The sequence below is a fragment of the Triticum urartu genome, chromosome 3A (genome assembly GCF_056163025.1).
Source record: "Triticum urartu cultivar PI428250 chromosome 3A, HENAU_Tu73, whole genome shotgun sequence".
In the NCBI taxonomy this organism is placed as follows: Eukaryota; Viridiplantae; Streptophyta; class Magnoliopsida; order Poales; family Poaceae; genus Triticum; species Triticum urartu.
In genome coordinates this window covers 93,031,092-93,039,153 of record NC_141875.1, presented here as the reverse complement: position 1 = coordinate 93,039,153, position 8,062 = coordinate 93,031,092, and positions in this window count along the sequence as shown.

The window sequence follows — 8,062 nt, the reverse complement described above, 5'->3', positions numbered from 1 at the left end:
TGGATCAATTTTAATTTAACACCTTCTCACAACTTTGTGTTCAGTTGTGATGTAATTATTAGTTCTGATCTGCTAATAATTGACATGCATTAGCAAGGAAGTTAGTTTTTTATTGTTTCCGAAAGAGCATCGATGGCAAGACACGCGAAACAAAAGCAGAAAGCTCACACCATTGTACAATTTCATGTCGCTGGAAATTATTTGTATAGTACGTCAATTATGTAAACAAATGATGGAAGCTTGATAGCATTGCCAGAAGCCTCTTCATCATCCGGGTCCATGTGCCATGCACAAAATTATACTCCTTCGTTCCTAAATATTTGTCTTTTTACAAATTTCAAACGGGCATATTTTAGAGTGTAGATTCACTCTTTTTGCTTCGTATGTGTACTCCCTCCGTTCCTAAATATTCTATTCGTCTTAGCAGAGATTTCAACAAGTGACTACATACGGAGCAAAATGAGTGAATCTACACTCTAAAATATGTCTATATACATCCGTATGTGCCAGTCCATTTGAAATCTCTAAAAAGACAAATATTTGAGTAGTCACTCGTTGAAATCTCTAGAAAGACAAATACTCCGGAGTATATTTAAGAACCAAGGGGGTAGTGCACAACCGCATGGGAGACTCAGCCCGGTCGTTGCGCCGCATTAATAGTGAGTAATGAGCAGTCAAATCATAAGCCCCACCTTTCCCACTGTAAGTTGCTCTGAAGAAGCAATCATCAATACGCTCTTCTTTGAATCCGTTCATACTACTCCATCCATCACTATTTATACAGAGCGCTTCAGAAAAAAGAAAAAAAATACGTTGGACCAAGGCGACTAGCGGTCGGCCTGAAAAATAGCATTGGTAGTTATAGCACGGCATCTATTACTAGAGGGAATAATGCGTACACACATGCATGCAGTGCTTCCACCCCGGGTACACACATGCATGCACTCCGTAGTAGTACAGTACATGGAGAGAAAATTGTGGACTTGATTGCGGTTACCACGCCCTAATTAATTGAGCATTAAACCAAACGCGTCTAAAGTCTCTCTGGTGGTGGAAATGCATTGAGAGAAATGCATCATAATGAAGCGCACCCTGTAAACTGTGACGGAGGGTGGAGTAGTATGAAGGTGCAAAACCAAGTACGCGTACTACTGCGCTTGGCTCTTCGCCCCTTCGTGAAGTCGAACAATGATGGTACTCCGCATGTTGGGTACTACAGTGTATGCCTCTGACAATCTGACACCGAATGGACTGATGCATGTCCACCGAGGGTAGGTTGCATTAGTCAAAAGGCGTAAGCGAGCTTCACCTTGTCCTGGAAGCTTCTCCTTGTTCTGCGAGTTGACGGGACACACCAAAAAGTAGTGCTAGTCCATACTCCCTCCTTTCCGGTTAATATGGCTTAATCTTTTTTGCGGGTAAATGAGAGAGCTTTATTCATATATAAGCATTCTTAGGACGATCAGCCAAGACACTGGTCACTAGTAAGTGAGGTACCCCGCAAAAAAGAAGTAGGAAGCGAGGTGTTTCATCAAGCCAGCTCTCGGCCACATTCAAAGTGCAGCAAGCACGGTTCGCACGAAGATGCGCCGCAAGGTTTGCTGACCTGTTTACATGCTGAATAACAAAAAAGAGGAAATATTACTGAGAACTACTATTTGTAACAGGATATGAGCCAGAATTAAGAGAGAATTGTGGCGAGTGTTCCATGCAATCAACTTCCATTATCACATGCGAGAACCCTCGAAGAGAACCAAATGTGTTGAAGATTGCTTTATCACATTTTAAAATTATAATAAGAGTGCAGACGCTCCTCCATCCGCTTCCTAGTACTAGTATAGTACGTACCTTTATGGACTATAGTAGTAGTACTAGTAAACTTTGCGCTTGGCTGTTCGGGAAGTTGAACAATAATAGCACTAGTAGTATAGTGTATGCTTCTGGCAATCTGACACCGAATTAACTGTTGCACGTCCACCGCCTGAGCGAGGGAGAGCTTGCATTAGTCAAAAGTTTCTCCTTGTCCTGCGAGCCACCGCGCGCAAGCTTCTCCCGTCCTGCAACCTTCTCCTTGTTCGGCAAGTTGACGGGACACAACAAAGTAATGCTAGTCCATGCTACCTCCTCTCCGGTTAATATGGCTTAATTTCAAACGAGATAAATACACTGTCTGTCACTGTATATTTGTAAAAATACGGTCAATGGACTTCATAATACGCTGATTGCGCTCAATATATATATTTTCCGGTGTTCATACGGTCACTAGCTCACCCTGACTGAGTATGTGTGTGCATGCACGTGTAGGTTGAGCACTTGAGCGTGATCGTGTGTGTTCCGTCGTGTGCTCGGACATGCATGCATTAGGGCGTCGCGCACGTTTTTGCGTCCATGTGTACGTGTGACTGTTGCATACACCTAGGGGGAGTACGTGTAGGGGCCACTAAGGAGCAGTCAAATCACACAGTAAGTTAGTCGGAAGAAGCAACCATCATTTCACTCTTGAATGACACGTACGCAATATAAAATGGTTGATATGGAGAGAAAAAGAAAACCACTATATATACACTAGCAGGAGCCTAAGCTACAAGCCTGCTTGCTTAGGTTGCTCTCTTCACAAGCATAGAACAACGGGCCTAATCCCGCAGCTGGGGGAAGGGAACAATGTTCTGCGTAGACGTGGTCAACATCGGTGAGGGAGAAAACCCACAGTCGGTGCGTCCCAATCCGGGGTCATTGCAGTATGGGCCGATGCTGCGTCCCAACCGCCCTTCTAGCTACAGCCCGACGTCCTAGGTAGTCCATCTTCCTTTTGGAGCCGGCTTCCTCCACTGCCGTAGCTCCATCTCCATGTCGATCTTTCTCTACTTCTACCGGCTTCTACTTGTGATGAGTTTATGTCTCATGAACTAGTGCCAGTACTATTATTCTAATCACACTTCTTCAATATCTTTGCCATCAGGGATGCTCAGGTCGATTTTAGTGGAACTGCACAAAAGCATCGTATGATCTGAGGGTGCCAGCCGTCTTTCCTTCGGCAGGTTCTACCTGGCCAGGAAATTAAATCATGTTTAGGGTTTAAGTCGTAGTGACCCCATCAGTAGTTTTTCTATTGTACACACTCTCACAACTTTTTTCTTTAGTTGTGAAGTAAATATTGGCTATGATCTGTGAATCATTGAGATGCATCAGCATGTGTGTTAGTTTTCCTTTGTATTTGATGGAATGTTGTAACGGGGCAACCTTGGAATAGGAATGAAAATGGAGTGGAAAAGTTTCTGTTTTTTCGAAGAAAAAATGGAAACAGAGAGAAACCAACGTTTCGTTTCGTTGGATCGCGCCATCGAGCAAAACCAACGTTTAAATCACGTCTGTCGTGTTCGTGTCTCACCCTCCTCCACGGCTCGACCCCACACGGTCGCTCGGCATGCCACTCACCGCAAACCGAGTAGTATACCATAACTTTCCCGCCTGCTTGTCGATGGATCACGCCATGGAGTACTAGCACTACTGGAAGAGATTGACGAGTTGGGGGAGGACAACTAGCTGTAGCACGGACTCCCAAGAACTTACTACTGGTCCAGCTCCCCAGGTCGCTACGTGCGGGTTTTCTTCTATGTGACTACTCCCCAGCTCCCCATGCATAGTAGCTAGGGTTCGTCGGCTGGTCCAACATCACCTACTAGTACTATTATAGAGGAAATGCCACTCAAAAAGTTGTCCTGATTTATGTCTCGGTGGAGGTATACATGTTGTTTCGACAAAAAGTACATGGTGGTTGTGCGGTCATTGTCCATATGGTGGTAGTACTATCACTGGTTAAATGAAGAAATGTTTTTTTCTCGGGTATCCTGGTTTAGTTCCCATCAAGATAATTATGATGCTTCTGTTTGTTGGTGTACTTTTCATTAATTCTTATTGACAATTGAGATGTCGTTGCTAACCCTTTTTTATATTTTTGGAAACAGCGATGCGTGTCTCCATACCCGAGCATGTCTTCCTCAATTTTAGTGGAACTGCACAAAATTGGATGGCCATTGTTGTTCCGCCTCACTGTCCTCTGCCACGTGGTTCTTCCTTCCTCGAGCTTGATTACTGAGAAGAAACAGACCACAGTGAGGATTTGTCGAACTTCTTAGGTGCCTCACCCAAACTTGATGCCAAATGGATGATGCATCACCACGATGACCTATCGATGCTCATGGTTGCGCCTCATGGTTGCGTTGGCTGGTGAAGCTGATCGATTTTCGACGAAAAATAAGCTGTCTTCCATCAGTGCTCTTTGCTTGTTACGCACAAAGATGATATCCTTCGTCAGTTCACCTTGGTTGCGTTGGAGACGCAGTCGTCTTTCACGTTGGTGCAATTTTATCACACAATTGGCTATGAACCAAATGTTTCCTCGAAGAAGGATCGACGTTGGTACTAAGAGCATAAGTTTTGTATTGATTTCTAAGCCTTCTCACAACTTTGTCTCCAGCTCCCCTGTAATTTTATTTGTCCAGCTATTAACTTTGATTTAAAAAATGGTGTGGACTAAAAACCCGGATGGACATAGTAGCCCTCCATTTTTATTTACTCCGTATATTAGATTTGACTGAAGTCAAACTTTGTAATACTCTCAAACCTTTCCGATAATTGAAATTAAATTTCTTTATTTGTACACACTCTCACACGTTTCCGATAATTTGGCGCATGTGTGGTTGTTCACTTAAGGGAGGGTAGTGTACCACACGTGAAGTACAGGAAGTGCGACCAGGACGCGTGGGCGTGGATCGTTAGTTCATCGGAAGTAGTACTAGTTTTCTTTACTATACACTAAATAAAGAGTTTTGTTTCATACTTACACAATTTAAAACGATTGTTATGGAGAGAATAAGAAAACCACTCCACTATATTTTAGTCGTATACACGAGAGTACTATATGGACGCAGCTTCATTGACTTAGTGCACCTGCCTTTGGATTTACGACAGGTGGGCCCAAAATGTGGCTGGCTCACCTGTCATACAGCCAAAAGCAGGTGCAGTGAAGGCATCGGAGCTCAGTCCGTACTACAGTAGTATATATATAAGCGGGAGCCTCAGCGTTTGTTCGCTAGGGTTTGCACTCTCCACACGCTCGCCACACTACATATATGTTACACGCTGGAGGCTCAGCGTTCATTTGCTAGGGTTTGCTATATTCACAGTCTCTCACCCTCTCTTCACCAGATCTAAACAAGATTACGTTGGCCTCTTGTCTCTCTCTCTCTCCCCTCACAACTGGTGAAGGAGGCGTTCATATCCCGTCGCACCGGGAAGGGGAGGAGGTGCATCATTCACTCTATCGCCTTCGGCGAGGGAGGCAATCCACTACCGGCTGCGCTGTTCTCTTTCACCCAGCGCCTATGCGGGAGGGCCACCGACCCCTTCTTCCTCGCTGCCATACATAGTGTGGGAAGATCCGGCCTCCCGCCGCACGCCTTGCCACATCTCGACGACCCTAAGGTATAAGTTTCTTTGAAACCGTCGTTGCTCTAGCTACATGTGGATCTTTTTCGATCTGTAGTCGAATCTAGGTCTTGGTTCAAAGAGGAAAGAAGGGTGCGGTGGGCTGGAGCAAGAATCTAGGACGTGGTTCAATGAGGAAAGGAGGGGCGGAAAGTAGTATAGACTGGCTATCCAGCTGCTTTGTAGGTCGAAAAGGGAAAAAGGGGGTAACCCAGTACACACATCCGTAAGGAACCGATCTCTTTGTTGAAAAGGGAAAGAAACTGGGGGGTCGGGTAGTTTGTGCACGACTAGATTTGCTGCCCTCACATAGGAAGAAGGTTCAAAGAGAACAAATATGGGACCAGCGCATATATGCTGCTTGGCTACATACTCTGCATCACCCATTTATACGTGTGGACGCACATGGTGCTGGCACGTCCCATGCAGCTATTTTGCTGTTGTTAATCTCAGAATTAACTACTGATCTGTTTTAAAAGAATTTCTCTGTTAATATGAATCAATGCAACCGTTTTAGAAATGCTACTGTCCTATACTTTGTTTTCCATCAAGATAAGGTAGATGCTTCTTTTTGTGGCCGCATGTTTCATCCTCCTTTATTGGCCAGTAATTGTTTTCTTTTTTGCATCTTAAAACAGGGATATCTATTCAACTTGTTGCTATATAAAACTTAAATGTCACACCGGCAACTTTGCTTGATTTCAGTGCAACTGCACAAAACTTGATTGGATTTCCTATTCGTGTTGGTAGATTTGTATTTTATGTTGGTCGTCTCATGAAAGGTCAGTACAGGCCTTCATCCACATGATTGTGCAGTGTGCTTTGAGATGCTGTGCTACTTGTATTGGTACTGTTTTAAATAAATGATGAATTGAAGCTATTGTATTGTTGACTTTTCCCATTAAGTAGTGAACAAAAATGGGACCAACCCAGACATGATGCTTGTTGCTTTGTTACAACAAATTCAGCATCACCCCCTTTATAAGCCAGTAATTGATGCCACTCTCAGAATTAACTACTGAATCTTATTTCAAAACTGCAACACTTGTTAGGGATTGGCGGGATTACCATTTTTGTGGCCGCATGTTTCATCCTCCTTTATTAGTCAGTAATTGATTCCTTTTTTGCCTCTGTTTATACAGGGATATCTATTCAACTTGTTGCTATTGTGACATTTTGCTTCGCTATGCGAAACATTTTGCTTGATTTCAGTGCAACTGCACAAAGCAAGATTGGATTTCCTATTCGTGTTGGCAGATTCGTACGTGATCTTGTGTGTGTCATGACAGGTTGGTACTTGCCTTCATCCACATGATCGTGCAGTGTGTTTTTAGAAGCTGTGCTACTTGTATTTGTATTGTTTTAAATAAATGATGAATTGAAGCTATTGTATTGCTGTCTTTTCCCATTAAGTAGTGAACAAAAATGGGACCAACCCAGACATGATGCTTGTTGCTTTGTTACAACAAATTCAGCATCACCCCCTTTATAAGCCAGTAATTGATGCCACTCTCAGAATTAACTACTGAGTCTTATTTCAAAAATGCAACACTTGTTAGGGATTGGCAGGATTACCATTTTTGTGGCCGCATGTTTCATCCTCCTTTATTAGCCAGTAATTGATTCCTTTTTTGCCTCTGTTTATGTAGGGATATCTATTCAACTTGTTGCTATTGCGACATTTTGCTTCGCTACACGAAAAACTTTGCTTGATTTCAGTGCAACTGCACAAAACGAGATTGGATTTCCTATTCGTGTTGGCAGATTCGTATTTTATCGTTGTCGGTCTCATGAAAGGTCAGTACAGGCCTTCGTCCACATGATTGTGCAGTGTGCTTTGAGATGTTGTGCTACTTGTATTGGTACTGTTTTAAATAAATGTTGAATTAAAGCTATTGTATTGTTGTCTTTTCCCATTAAGTAGTGAACAAAAATGGAACCAACCCAGACATGATGCTTGTTGCTTTGTTACAACAAACTCTGCATCACCCCCTTTATAAGTAGATGGAAGCACATACTGTTGTTGCGCCCACTCTACCCTGGAACTGAATCTTAGTTCAAAACTGCAAACACTTGTTAGGGATCGGCAGGAGTACCAATTCTGTTAGGGATCGGCCGGAGTACATGTTTAAGAAATGTATTGTTCAGATAATGTCTCTGTTATTATATATTAGTTACAGACTTACAGTGTTTTACAAATGGTACTATCCTGCTTTGTAGTTCTTTCTACATGTTTAACCAAGGTATTGTTAAGATAATGTCTCTGTTAAAATGAATCAGTCGCATTGTTTTAGGAATGATACTTTTCTGCTTTTTCGTTCTTTATACACCTTGAAACAAGGCATTGTTAAGATAATGTCTCAGTTAATATGAATGAATCACACTGATTGAGAATTGCTACTCTCCTGCTTTGTTTCCCATTAAGATAAGGTAGATCAGTAGATGTTTTTCTTCTGGGAGTACAAGTCATCAACCGTTATCTCTCAGTAATTGTTTCCCTTATACCTTTTGTTTCTTACAGGGATATCAAAATTAAAGCTCGGTTTTATTCCGACTTCGATTTTAGTTCAACTGC